Source organism: Momordica charantia (genome assembly GCF_013281855.1).
Source record: "Momordica charantia cultivar OHB3-1 chromosome 1 unlocalized genomic scaffold, Mcharantia_2.0 BLBB01000001.1, whole genome shotgun sequence".
Lineage (NCBI taxonomy): Eukaryota > Viridiplantae > Streptophyta > Magnoliopsida > Cucurbitales > Cucurbitaceae > Momordica > Momordica charantia.
Window position 1 is genome coordinate 9,004,352 of NW_028275157.1, and position 12,494 is coordinate 9,016,845.

The 12,494-nt window shown below is 39.6% G+C and overlaps 1 non-coding gene across 1 annotated transcript; it reads left to right on the forward strand.

Moving 5' to 3' along the window:
- The first annotated feature begins 7,200 nt into the window (after positions 1-7,200).
- Positions 7,201-7,307, forward strand: LOC148213228 (small nucleolar RNA R71). Its single transcript, XR_015793042.1, has one exon. It is a non-coding gene; the product is annotated as a small nucleolar RNA R71 (small nucleolar RNA).
- The last annotated feature ends 5,187 nt before the right edge of the window (positions 7,308-12,494 follow it).

The window sequence follows — 12,494 nt, forward strand, 5'->3', positions numbered from 1 at the left end:
AGTGTCCTCACTGGGAAAAGACTTTTGCATCTGATGAAAAAGGCTTAACAGTAAAAAGGACAAGGACTTCCTATATAGGGGCAAAGAAAAAGTTTAAAGTCTGTAAAGATCAAAAAGACATAAAAGAAAATGAGTTTATCACATAAACGAAGGAAATAGCTCAAAGCTTAGTCAGGCATAGAACAGAAAACTCAACAATCTCTTAGAATCATCATTGACATGAAATCACAAGCACAACACAGATGCTTCAAAGTAGGCATGTGAAAAGCTAAACTAAGGTTAAGTGAAGGCATACTTTAAGTGATCAGAAGATAAACGATACTAATTTATACATGCTGCAACTGAGCTCGAAACATAATCAATACAAAAAAACATGCGTAGTAAGGCTAGAATATGCAAAAAACGTCATTAACCAAAAGAATGAAACACAAAAAAATAGCAAAGAAGGAACCTCCCCTTCATGAAGTTGGAGGTTGTGGACTAGGATCAGTGTCGGTACTGGAAGATGGATGACCAAGGATATCAGCTAGCGCTGGAGGCCATGAAGGTAAAACCGCAAAATCCAATGAAGTCCTCAAGTTGTAGATATGTTGCACAACTTCTCGAACCTGATCTCGCAGCTGTTGGTTCTCCTCTCGGAGACGACGGATCTCCGATGTAGGAGACGTCTCAGTACCTGCCCTTCTTTGTAGCGCATGGGCGATAATTCTCCGAATATTTTTCTCTTCCACAACTGGGGCATCTCTCTTAATTTGATCCTCAGAGAGCTGCACACCTTGTCGCAAGCATAAAGAAGTGACCAAGCGTGGGTGATAAAGCTTACCACGTGTCCGGTGGGCACACTCATGGATACTGGTATTGATCAATTCTCCATAATTCACATCTATGCCCTTTAGCATGGCATAAACCAACAGTGCCCTATCCTGAGTGACATGCTCATCATGCTCCGTCTGTAGGTGTATCCAATGGGGAAGGTTCCTGAGTATCTTTCCTTACCACTTCGGTATCCTCCTCGTCCGGCATATTTGAACAATTGCCTCGTGAAACCAGTAGAAAATCATCATTTCCATCTCCAGGTGTGATAATCAACGGAGATGAATAAAACTGCTCCTCATCCCTGTTCTCCATAGATGAATCTTTAGGCGTCAGACGCCTACTACTCCCATCTTCCTCAATTTCTGGGTCCGTCGTCACCTCCTTGCCCTTCCTCTTTTGCCCTATCGAGACCCCAGGCTCGAGCCTCTGGCTATGGCTCTTCTCTTGCTCTCCTCCATGCTCAACTCATGTATCCATTGGCATATTGGTTGGGATTGGCATCCTAGGAGGCTCTAAGGGTTTTAGTTGTCCCATGTTGAAGGTACTCAATATGTTAGGGTTCAATTGGGGTGCTTGAGGTCCTCTTTCTAGGAATGGAAGTTGAGGTGGTGGGGGAACCCTAGGTGAAATCATCCCATAATGTTGTGGAGGTACCCAATTACCCATTCCATAATAAGGTGGAAGGCTAGGAAATAGAGTAGAAGGGTTGGGCATTCCATAAGGATGAACACTAGCTGGAATTTGCATTTGGGACAAGGGAAAATGATAGGAAGGAACCGGGTTAAACATAAACGGTTGGTACATACCCGGATTGATCATTGGAGGAAGTTGTTGAGGATTTGCAGTCCTAAACTCACTGTTTTGAGGTATATTAAAGGTAGGTAGCTGCTGAAAATTGACATAACCATGTGGGCCCATCATAGGAGGTTGTGTAGGAGCTTGGGAAGGAGAAGTAGGGAGTGAAGTGTGTTGAGAAGAAGAAGCCATAGAAAGAAATAAAGGCTGGAAATTTCTGCTTCTTCTTGGTTGTGGCCGAAATCGAAAACAATGGTGGTAAGGGAGTGGGTTTTCCGAAAAAACAAAGGGGAGGAAGAGAGTTGTGTGGGTTTGTGGTGAGGTGGAAGGCTTAGGCAATGGGTCTATTTAAAGCTTTCCCCAACAAAATCCTAAATGGAAAGGGATTGAGTTTTAAGTTCAAACTAAGTTTCCTAAACCTAAAAGGAAAAAATAAGTTTGAATTCCAAATTGGATTAGGGAAACAAAATTTGAAGTATTTTTTTTTTTTTGAGTTTAAGGAGAGATTTGAAACTTAAATCACAAAGGATTAATGTTTGACCCAAAATAAAACCCATAAAATTCGAAAATGAAACCCAAACCATGAAGGAAAAAGAGTTTTCGAAATGCTGGAAAAACAGGGCAGGCGCCATGCGCCTGTGTAATTTTCTTTTTTTCTTTTTCAACGTTTTCAATGTTTCCAAGAACATTCTCTTAATAAGCAAAACTTTTTATGATTAAACAAAAAGAATGTAAGATACAAAAACTTCCTTCCTTGACTTTTGTTCTTTCAAAACGGATAAGAAGGAAAAACATTTTTCGCAAAAATTTATTGTCCTGAAAGTTGAATAGAGGTTTTTCCTCTATCCACTAGTTCTCCAAAATATGGCTTAAGTCTCTGCCCATTTACTTTAAAAACACTTCCCTTAGAGTCAACTAGATCCACTGCCCCATATGGGTAGACTTTAAAAATTTTAAAGGGACCAGACCATCTAGACTTAAGTTTCCCAAGAAAAAGTTTCAACCTAGAATTGAATAACAGAACCAGATCACCTTCTTGAAGATTGTTCGGTCGAAGACGCCTATCATGCCACAGTTTAGTTTTTTCCTTAAACAGCTTAGCATTCTCATAAGAAAATTGTCTGTGCTCTTCTAATTCCAACAATTGTAATGTCCTCGCTTTACCTGCAGCCGACAAATCAAAATTTAATTTCTTAGTAGCCCAAAATGCTTTATATTGTAGCTCAAGAGGCAAATGACATGCTTTTCCAAAGACTAGCCTATAGGGGGACATGCCGAGGGGAGTCTTAGATGCTGTCCTATAAGCCTAAAGTGAATCATCAAGCTTCAAAGACCAATCCCTACGGTTAAGATTTACAGTTTTTTCTAAAATGTTTTTTATCTCTCTATTAGATATTTCGGCTAACCCATTCGACTGAGGATGATATGCTGTTGCAACCCTATGACGCACATTGTATTTAGCCAGCAACTTTTGCATAGACCTATTCACAAAATGAGCCCCCCCATCGCTTATCAGACAACGCGGGGTTCCATAACGCGTAAAAATGTGCTTTTGCAGAAAACGAATGACAACTTTAGAATCATTGGTAGCAGTTGCAATGGCTTCTATCCATTTCGAAACATAATCTACTGCTAACAATATATAAAGCTTACCATTAGAAGATGGAAATGGACCCATAAAATCTATACCCCACACATCAAATATTTCAATCTCAAGGATCGGGGTTTGAGGCATTTCGTGGCGTTTAGATATATTACCTGTCCGTTGGCATTTGTCACAAACCTGGGCAAACTTATGTGCATCTTTGAACAGAGTGGGCCAAAAGAACCCACTTTACAAAACTTTGGCTGTGGTTTTGTGTCCTGCAAAATGTCCTCCATATGGAGACATATGACAAGCGTCTAATATCGCCTCGTGCTCTTCTTCTGCTACACACCTGCGTAAGATATTGTCAGGTCCTAGCTTATATAAAAAAGGTTCATCCCAACGATAAAATCGAACTTCATTTAGAAATTTCTTTACCTGTTGCTTGTTAAACTCATAAGGAACTATTCTACTTACTAAATAATTTGCTATATCGGCATACCACGGAACTGAATCAACTCGCAAGAGTTGCTCGTCAATAAACTGTTCACGTATAACAGTTCCATCATCACAGAGCGGGGATTCCAATCTAGACAGGTGATCAGCAACTTGGTTTTCAGTACCCTTCCTGTCCCTAACTTCAATATCAAACTCTTGAAGTAACAAAATCCACCGTATCAAACGTGGTTTCGCATCTTTTTTAGCAAATAAATATTTTAAAGCATAATGGTCAGTAAAAACAATGACTTTTGTGCCTATCAAGTAAGACCTAAACTTATCAAAGGCGAACACAACTGCTAACAGTTCCTTTTCAGTAGTAGTGTAATTGAGTTGTGCACCGGTCAGAGTCTTACTAGCATAATATACAGGATGCAAGATCTTGTTTTTACGTTGTCCTAACATAGCTCCTATTGCATAATCACTAGCATCACACATGAGCTCGAAAGGTAAATCCCAATTAGGTTCGATAATTATAGGGGCTGAACTTAAAGCAACTTTCAACATTTCAAATGATTTTAAACAGTCATCATAAAAAACAAATGGTCTATCATGCTCTAATAATTGACACAAGGGTTTAGAAATTTTAGCAAAGTCTTTTATAAAGCGGCGATAAAATCCCCCATGCCCTAAAAAACTTCTAATCCCTTTAACATTCGTGGGAAGAGGTAGCTTTGAAATGATGTCTATCTTAGCGTGGTCTACCTCTATTCCTTGCTTGGAAATTTTGTGACCCAAAACAATACCCTCTTGTACCATGAAATGACACTTCTCCCAATTTAGGACTAGGTTTGTTTGTTCACATCTCTCCAATACTCTCTCCAAATTAACTAAACATGCGTCAAAAGAATTTCCAAAAACAGAAAATTCATCCATAAAAACTTCTAAAATATTTTCTACCATGTCAGAGAAGATGGCCATCATATACCTTTGAAAAGTCGCGGGTGCATTGCATAATCCAAAGGGCATTCGCCTGAAAGCGAACGTACCATACGGACACGTAAATGTTGTCTTCTCCTGGTCTTCTGGAGCAATAGTAATTTGATTATAACCCGAATATCCATCTAAGAAACAATAGAAATCCTTACCTGCCAGACGGTCGAGCATCTGGTCAACAAAGGGTAGAGGAAAATGGTCTTTCTTCGTTACCTTGTTGAGTTTGCGATAGTCAATGCAAACTCTCCACCCACTCACAGTTCGGGTTGAGATGAGCTCATTCTTCTCGTTGGCCACCACGGTTATACCCCCTTTCTTTAGGACACACTGTACTGGGCTTACCCAGCTGCTGTCGGATATTGGGTATATAACACCGGCGTCAAGCCATTTAAGAATTTCTTTCCTTACAACCTCTTTCATCTTCGGGTTCAACCGCCTTTGACTCTCAATAGAGTTCTTAGCATCTTCTTCCAATAAGATTTTGTGCATGCAAAAGGCCGGGCTTATCCCTCGGATATCTGCTATCGTCCATCCAATGGCCTTTTTGTGCTTCTCCAAAATCTGCAATAAAGAATATTCATTAGTAGGTGATAAATTGGAAGCTATAATAACTGGTAAAGTGTCGTTATCCCCTAGGTACGCATATTTCAAATGCGACGACAATGGCTTCTGCTCCAAAATGGATGGTTCCACTATGGACGGAAGTAACGACTTGCATTCTTCTTTTTTGTATTTTTTCAACAGGATTAGTCACATCTTCCGATCCTTCTGCTATCTTATCAAGCTCTTCTTCAATCTCTGTAACTAACAAGTCATAAAACTCATCAAACATAATAGGATTCAAGCTAGTTATAGCAGAGCACTCTTCAAAGTCTCTTGGTAATTTCATGGCGTCTAGAACGTTAAATTTAACTTCTTCATTATTGACCCTCATTGTAATTTCTCCCTTCCTCACATTAAAAACTGTATCCCCAGTGGCTAGAAATGGTCTTCCTAAAATAATGGGAACGTCTAAGTCCGCTTCGCAATCTAGAATGATAAAGTCCGCAGGGAAAATGAATTTGTCCACCTGGACTAAAACATCTTCTATCTTTCCCTCAGGTCTTATGATAGATCTATCTGCTAGTTGGAGGGTAACCGTAGTAGGTCTAGCTTCTCCTATGCCTACAGATTTGAAAACTGATAATGGCATAAGATTAATGCTAGCGCCTAGATCACATAATGCCCTACCTAAGTTTTTCCCTTCTATGGAACATGGAATGGTAAAACTGCCAGGATCGTTACATTTCATGGGTAGCGGGCTGCCTACAGCTTCACTACTACATTTTGTCATGGCTACCAGTTCATGCTCTCCTATCTTTTTCTTCCTAGAAACTATATCTTTCAAAAACTTAGCATAATTTGGCATCTGTTCTAGAGCATCTACTAATGGTATATTTATATGCAATTGTTTTAAAATATCTAAAAATTTTCTAAACTGGGAATCATTATTTTTCTTAACTAATCTTTGTGGAAACGAGGGAGTAGGGGTAAAAGAAGGTTGTACCTGTGGAGGAACACTCAGGGTGTCCTCATTACCTTTTATAATATTTTCTTTTTCTGGTGTTGTTGGATTCTCTTGTATCTTTACAGTTGGTTCAGTGGACGGAATCTGTACATCTATTGTTGGCATTGTTGGTCCATCATATGCCAGTCCACTCCTAAGGGTGACAGCCTTGCACTGCTCTTTCCCTTCTCGTTTTGGTAATTCAGTATGGTCTGGAAAAGAACCTTGTGGTTTATTCTTCAATTCATTGGCGAGCTGTCCCAATTGGGTCTCGAAATTTCTCATTGATGCCGCTTGGGATTGTATCACTGCGTCAGTTCGGGCCATGTACTCCTTCATCATATTCTCAAGATTTGAGTTGTTATTTTGAACTGGTGGAGTCTGTGTTCTCTGATTGTACTGCTGTTGTGATGGAGGAATGTATTGCTGTGTAGGTGGAACATAGGGCTGCTTGTTCTGCTGGCTCTGCCCTTGATTAAAACCGCTCGAACCTCCTTGACCTCCCCATGAGAAATTAGGGTGGTGCCTCAAACCTGGGTTGTAGGTGTTCGAATATGGGTTAAAGTTCCTATTGTTCCCATGTCCTACATAAAAAACGGAAGCATGGTTATGTGGACAATTATCATAAATATGGTTTTCACTACAAAATGAACAAATGAGATCGTTGACTTGGCAAACAGGGGCAGGAGTGCAATAATCCGACTGCACAGGTTGAATCGGCGTGGCTAATGGATTTTTTATTCCCAATGCCATCTCTTTCAGCCTCTGGTTCATTGTAACCATCTCTTTTTGCATCGAGGTCGCAATGTCCAGAGCTAAAACTCCAGCTGGATCTTGCTTCTTTGGTGCTGCCCTAGATCTTTGCGAACACCATAGTTCGTTATGTGAAGCTAAGTCATTTAGGATGTCGACTATCTCGTTGAATGTCTTCTTTGTAAAGGCTCCGTTGGCAGCATTGTTTAGCATCATCTTAGCAGGATGATCTAAACCTTTAAAGAAATGTTCTATCTGGATGCATGCCGGCAAGCCATGGTTCGGACATTTCCTGATTAGTTCTTTAAATCTTTCCCACGCCTCGTGAACAGGTTCACGATCATACTGTCTAAAGGAGATGATCTCCTCTCTGATATCAGCGTGACGAGTAGGTGGGAAGAATTTTGTTAAGAACTTCTCCACTAACGACCCCCATGTGGTGATGGATCCCGGTGGAAATGCATTGAGCCATGCTCTAGCTTGGTCCTTCAAAGAAAATGGAAAAAGTGTTAGTCTAGGAGCATCATCTGTTATACCAGGTAATCAAAATGCATTTGCAATTTGAATTAATGATTTCAGATGATCATGTGGATCCTCATGTTCCTGCCCTCCAAAATGTCCAATTGTCTGCAACATTTGGAACATCATTGATTTAAGCTCAAAGTTTGTGTGGGCTGGAATAGGGTTGATTAACCCTGAATCAAAGTTCTGAAAAGCCGTGGCGGCATATTCTCGCATTGCCACGTCTCTGTTGTCCGCCATCGGGATATGGTTGAATTCATTATTTCTTGCATGATCCCTCATATTATCGTTAACAACAGGTGGATCAACCGGATCACGAGGTGGAATATCTGTCATTGATGTGCTCGTACTCTCTACCTCACTTTCAGGACTGATTTTACCTTCTCTCTCTTTTTGCTTTTCTAGTTGTTTTCGAAGTCTTTGCTCCTTTCGAGTTTTTCGAAGGGTCCGCTCAATCTCAGGGTCAAGGGGTAGAAGAAAAGATCTTGTGCTCATGCACTTTAACTTACCCTTGTGAGATAAACGACCAAAAATATAGAACAAAAACGGTGGATGGAAATTACACCCAACAACAATTCACAAAAATAAAAACTAAAAGAATTTGAAAATAATTTTAAAACTAAAGTCCCCGGCAACGGCGCCAAAAACTTGACTGGGGTTATGCTGAACGCACGCACTAAGCGTGGTAACAATTCTATAGATGCAAGCGCACACCTGTCAGAGTAATATAAAATGGATGGAGTATCCAAGTATCGATCCTCAAGGACTTCTAAATAATTTCCAAACTCTAAAGTTTTAATGAATAGTGAACGTTGAAATGAGTGATTCTTGTAAAATGGGAAGTGGTCACAAATAATGATTTTGGATTTGGGATTTGGTCTTATAATGGTAAAACCTAGCCCGAATTACTTCAAGTTAGCCAACAAAGAATCAAGGATACGCTAAGGACGATATGCATTTTACTTTAGGAACCAACGACTACGCTTTTCACTTGACTTATGTCTAAGCAAGTTCAAAGTTCTAAGACATTCCCTAATATGTCTATTATGAGAGATATCTTAGTTTTAGGATGGAAATAGTCGCAACCTCGGGTTAAGGTCCTATGTCTAGGCTACTTAACCGGAACCCTTATGTCTAAGGCCTCCTCTCCTCGGTTTAACCACTCAACAATGCAAATAAGCAACCTTTTCAGTATTAACTTGTTAAGACTTATAGTGGCCTTCTCTAAATCCTAACTTTTTGGCAAAACATGTTGAGCAATGAGTGGAAAGCAAAAAACACTACTTCTTAGCAACCCTTTTTAGAAATAAAAGGCTAACTATCCATAACTGGGCTAGAGACAGGAATTTAGAAAGACATATTGAAGAAAATACAGCAAGTAAAATGGTTGAAATTGAAATGCATGTGTGAAAAACAAAAGTTAACTAACGGAGAGTTTTGCTCGGGATTGAGAGTTTCGCCCTTTTCTTTCAAGCAAGGGGGAGTGTCACGTGCTCTTTCCTCCAAAAACACAATTCTCTTAACTAAAAATAAAGTAAAGGCAAGGTAAAGATAAGCTAAGTGCTGGATTTTTATAAATTTGAATAGGTAGAAAATAACTAAGTAACAACGGAAACAAAATAAAGCTCAATAAAGGAATGTAAAGTGCTCGGGATTTAAAAACTAAAAGCAACTAATGAAAGCAACTCAAAAGTACTTAGAAAGCAACAAAGAAACACTAAGAATGATCAAGAGAAGGAAGCAAGGCTTGATGAATTTGGTGGAGAAGCTACTGGAATTTATAGCTGTGCTGAATTGGTTAGGTAGATCCTAAAACTCTGGTGGATCACCCATTTCCAACTCCTTTGACTGACTAAATCGTGCTCAAACTGATAGTGGAACACTTCTTCTACACGTATGCATCGGTTGGAACCACCAAAACGCATTGGAAGACGCATTTCATTAAGGGCAAAGTTTGAAGAAAACCAATTTTTCTGCAGCCTCCCAGGCGTCTGGCGCCTCCCATGATGGTTTTTCCGTCTTTTTGCTTCTTTTGATTAATTTGCACTCCTAAATGGTCCTAAAATGTCATAAATACTATATAAGCTAACCACAAACCATCATATATGAATTTTGCATGAATTGGAACTCAAACGACCGAGAAAAAGTCCGAAACAAAGTTAAAACATAGTAAAAACAGCATGTAAAACCTTCTTTTTACGCATGTAAACAAGCGTAATCAGGCTATATCCATAGTGTTGCCAGGATAAGGTACCCAGCCTTATCCATATACTATAGACTCTTTAGGTTATTCCCGGAATATTATCCATTTGTATATCAGCTGGGGTATATCAATATATACCTAGTATATCAATGGTATATCAAATATATACCCAATAGATATACTGTCCCGGTTACATGATAATAACCTTGGATGTTTAGTTTATTGGATTTTGGACAATGCAATGCTATGAATTCAACAACAAATTGATTGAATAAAACTTTATTGAATATATATTTGTTTTTACATAAATAAAAACTACGAGTTTAGGGCAACACACCCAACCGTCATACACTGAGAACTCGATCTTCTGATCTTGCACACGCATGGTAACTTCTCTTTTGTGTATGTCTACTAATGCTCTCCTTGTGGCTAGGAATGGTCTTTCAAGGATGATTGGTACTTCTTTATTTGCATCATAGTCAAGGGTTATGAAATCAGCAGGAAATATAAATTTATCTACTTGTACCAATAAATCTTCAATATTTCCTTTCGGATGCGCAATGGAGCGATTACTAACTGTAGAGTAACATTTGTAGGCATAACTTCTTCCATGCCCAACCTTCTGTAAACTGACAAAGGCATCAAGTTGATGCTTGCTCCCAAGTCACATAAAGCTTGACCAATCTTCTAACCTCCAATGGATACTGGAATTGTAAAGCTTTCTTGGTATTTCATTTTTTCGGGTATCTTGATGGTCAAGATTGTACTGCATTCCTTGATTAAACATACCATCTCGAACTCACCCAGCCTACGCTTCTTTGTGAGAATATCCTTCAAGAACCGCATATATGTAGGCATTTGCTCTAGCGCTTCCACTAGTGGAATATTGATTTGCAATTGCTTCAGCACATCCAAGAACTTTCTGAATTGAGTGTCTTGGTTCTTTTTCTGCAATCTTTTCAGATATGGAGGCATAGGAGTATATTCTGCTAGAGCAGCCATTTGCTCTGGTTGCTTCAGCTTTGCTGTTTCTTTGGGCATGGATGCTCCAGCAACATTTGTTCTTGGTTCCTCAAAGATGAGCACCTGTCGTTTTCATTCGGAAAAAAGACCTCGAGCACCTTTGCAGAAGCACTAAGCCGAGTCTAGAAATACATGAGTGCTAGGGAATTCTTTCACTAAAAAAGGAACCCGAAGGAAAGCGAGCCGACCAGAAAAGAGAAAGGTCCGGGGAGAAGCAACAGGGGTCGAGATGGGAAAGACGAGATCGAACTAGCCAGAAGGATCCACCTCGAAAATTCGAGAAATATACTCCGCTACGGTCACACTGGAACAGGTATTAATGGAGATCAAGGATCAAAGGTTGCTTAGATGGCTAGAGATGATGAAAGCACCTCCAAACAAATGAAGCAAGGGGCAGTATTGCCTCTTCCACCGAGACCACGGACATGCCACACAAGATTGCTTTGATCTCAATGAAGAGGTGGAAGGACTTATTCGGAGAGGATATCTCAAGGAGTATGTGGAAGATACCAAAACGACCCTAAACAGATAGAATGACAATAAGTTACCTACTAGGGAAATCCGGACAATAATGGGACGTCCAACAAAGAGAGTCTGATAGGAAGAGAAAAGCGAGCGTGCGGGAAGTTAGGACAAGCCTAGGGCATTGCGAAGTCTACCATGCATCTTTTGCAAGGCAGCCCTCCAAAATCGAGTTTTAAGAGGATGAGACAACCCACCTTTTCCACCCACATAACTACGCACTGGTTATTCGCTCATAGCTGACTTAGGCATCGGAGCTCGTGTGACTAATTTAAGGTTACTCAGTTTTGTAGGTATTCGGTCCCTTGATCATCGAGTTTGGTGTGCATTAGAACCGGGAAGACCAAAATCCAAGCATCAAAACTACGAAGAAAGAAGATGGTAAGTACTTCTCCAACAGACATAAGGTGACAACATCATCTTGGAGTTTACCTAATTTAGAAACATGCAAAATCTTAGAATATACTGCATTAATCAAAGAAGAAAAAGAATGATGATGGCTACCACACATGCTTAGAGAGTAGGGGTGAGAAAAAAGGTCCAAAAAACCGAACCGACCGACCAAAATCGACCAAAATGAGGTTGGTCGGTCAATTTCATGAGATATTCGGTCGGCGGTCGATTCTGAAATCTCAAAACCGACCAGTCGATCAGTTTGAGTGGTAAAATAATAACCTTCCGACTGACCGACCGAATTCTGAGGGGAAAAATAAAAAATTAAAGTTAAGAACAAACTGTTGCAGTGCTGCCACAGTTACCAAGAAACCAGCCATAAGCCAAGGCTGATTTCCGACTTTTTATTATTTTTCTTAAATTTATTTATTTTAATACTTAACCTTCCCTCTTTCCCATAACTTTTCTTTTTATTTTAAATTTATTTTTTAATAATTAACCTATCTAATCCAAATTTTCCTCCCCCCACAGCTTTTTTTTAATTTATTTTTTAATAATTAACCTATCTAATCTAACCTTCCCTCTCCCAAAAAACTTTTCTCGTTATTTTGTCTCTCTAATCGTGCGCCGCCTCTTCTTCTTCCAATTCTTTTTTCATCTTCTTCGGTCTTCTCTTATTTATCTTATTTCTTTTCTGTTCTTTGATTTTTTTTTCCCTTTTGTATATGAGCCCCTCCTCTTCTTCTTCAATTCTTTTTTTCCATCTTCTTCAATCTTCCGTCTTCTTCTTTTATTCATCTTCGTTTGTTCATCTTCTTTATTTTATGTTCTTTGTTATTTTCCCTTTTGTTCATGTGTCACAGCAGCCACGGCCGTCTTCTGTGCACAACGCTCATCTTTTC